The following is a 2270-nucleotide window of genomic DNA, read 5'->3' as shown; positions in this document are numbered from 1 at the left end:
CTCACTCACTCACTCACTCACTCACTCACTCACTCACTCACTCACTCTCTCGTCACCTTTCGTCAAGGATCTGCGTGTGCCTGTCTACATAACAATGTTTCATAGCCACAGTATGCTTGCCTTTCTCTTTTTAACGACAATTGTCCTTATCATCCTTATCACCCTCGTGGCCGTTTGCTCTTTTTAGCGGTCCTATCAGTTTATCTCTTTGCAACTGGTGGCGCTACCGTGCGTTCGATTATATCAGTGACGTCAGAGATGGGCAAAATTTGAGTATATATCTTCAACGGAATGAATTATTAAAAAATGTAAAACGTTGTTAGTTTCAACGTTTCCAATAATTATTCTTAGGAAATGCCAACTACGATACACTGCTTACCAGGACTCGGCGAACCAATAAGATTCCATCGCGTCATGTGCATTTATTTACCTGATACTTTCGTCTATTCGAAGTATAGATCAAATTTGAAATAGATCGATTTAAAATAATATTTCGAATCTTTGGTTTACAAAATAGATGAAATGAAACGATATTTAATTTCAAATACAATGGCGAGTAAAATAAATTATCGGTGAGATATAATTTTTGGCAGATACGTATATTGAAATCGAGAGTTTGCCCATTTCTGTTCATAAGAATGAAAATAATGAGAATGAACGATAATTTAGAAAATCGATAGCGTACTTTTAGATTATACTTGTTATTCGCAACAAGTGCGAATAAAAAAATGTATTCGTTCACAAACGAAGTCTATTTCGGTGATGAACGAAATTATAATACAAATTAATTGAAACATTTTATTCATATTTCTTAAGCAAAAACACAAGAAAATTCAAGTACACTTATTCCTTACACGTTTACTTTTACTTCAACTAAAATGTAATTATACGATAACATGACTCGTGCAAGATGCAATGTTAATGCCTATATGCTTATGGATGTATGCATGTTTGTTGTAAATACGCAATGAACATGTTAGTTGACGTATGAAAAAATCAATGTACTCGTTTCGGTATGCATGCTCAGATAAAATCGTCATTTCCACGGAGCGCAACAAGCTCCGCCTTTTATCGCCATCGCTTTCTTAATTTAACAAATTTTCAACTGTTCACAAATCACTCGACAGCCCTTATTGTCTTATCGAGGAGTATGCTCTGAAATGGTTACAAAAATGGCAGCCGCAGAATAAGGCACACAATTGATGCAACGCGCATGTAATATAGCGATATATTTATCTTTAACCCCTTCGTGCCTCCACCTAAATACAGTGAACATCATTCTTTTCCTTTAACGCACATTCAATAACGCACTATTTTGTCGCGAAATAGAACAGAATCGAAGCACAAAAATTCGTTAAAAAATATCGTTGAAACTGTTTGAAACAGATTTTTCATTCGAGAATCAGTTATTTCAGCGATCATATCTGCGCGATTTATTTTTTTAGTTTTCGATCGAACGATTAACATCTTTTATTTCTTCATATATATAAAATATTTCCATCTATAATTCAAACTCTAACTTCTATTCGATGACAAATGAACGAGGAGTTCGTCGTTTTCTTTATTTCTGAAAAATTGCGATGGACACGATTATAAGTGTACCAACCTTAAAGGATAATTCTTAAAAGGAAAGCAGACAACTGATACAACGTAACGACGATAGAAATTGCCTGGAACTGTGTATACGTAGAAAACGATACCGTGGTCACGAAGGAATTAACGTAGTTGGATGTCAATGAATTTCTATAAGTATATGGATCGTCCTGAATATTATGTTACGCGTACGATGCCTAGGGAATCTGAAGCTTCGCAGGAACGATTGTGCCTATATCGCTGTCGTGATAATAGTTTTATCATTATCATTATAATTAACATTATCATTATTATTAATATTATTATTAATATTGTTATCATTATTATTAATTGATGTCACTAATGCTTGGATGATCAGTAGTTTAGTATATACAGGTATCTTTGAGGTATGTTTCGCACCTTATGATATGGGGTGTATGTATATATGATTTTCACGAACCACGTCTATCGATCAACTTATATAATATGCAACCTGAGGTATTCGATCTACTTGACGCAACTCAACTAAAGCGTGAACTATGTTGTAACAAGTGCAACTTCCGTTAAGTGTACATTTTTACGTGTATAGCGTGAAATATGCTCCACCTACATCAGACTCAACGTCTATTACAAAACAACATGCTCGTCTTTTACACGCTCAACAAAGAAACAAAAAAAAAAAGAAAAAAAAAGAGATA

General features: G+C 34.3%; 1 long non-coding RNA gene across 1 annotated transcript in view; it reads right to left on the bottom strand.

Annotated features, from left to right (window-relative positions):
- Positions 1 to 2264, bottom strand: part of LOC128896519 (uncharacterized) — a 3019-nt gene extending 755 nt beyond the window's left edge. The window contains exon 1 of the long non-coding RNA XR_008462009.1: positions 57 to 2264. This is a non-coding gene — a long non-coding RNA (uncharacterized LOC128896519). The remainder of the gene's footprint in view (positions 1 to 56) is intronic.
- Between the last annotated feature and the right edge of the window lie 6 nt (positions 2265 to 2270).

The sequence above is a fragment of the Hylaeus anthracinus genome, unplaced genomic scaffold, assembly GCF_026225885.1.
Source record: "Hylaeus anthracinus isolate JK02 unplaced genomic scaffold, UHH_iyHylAnth1.0_haploid 0, whole genome shotgun sequence".
Lineage (NCBI taxonomy): Eukaryota > Metazoa > Arthropoda > Insecta > Hymenoptera > Colletidae > Hylaeus > Hylaeus anthracinus.
This window is presented reverse-complemented; position numbering and strand designations above follow the sequence as displayed.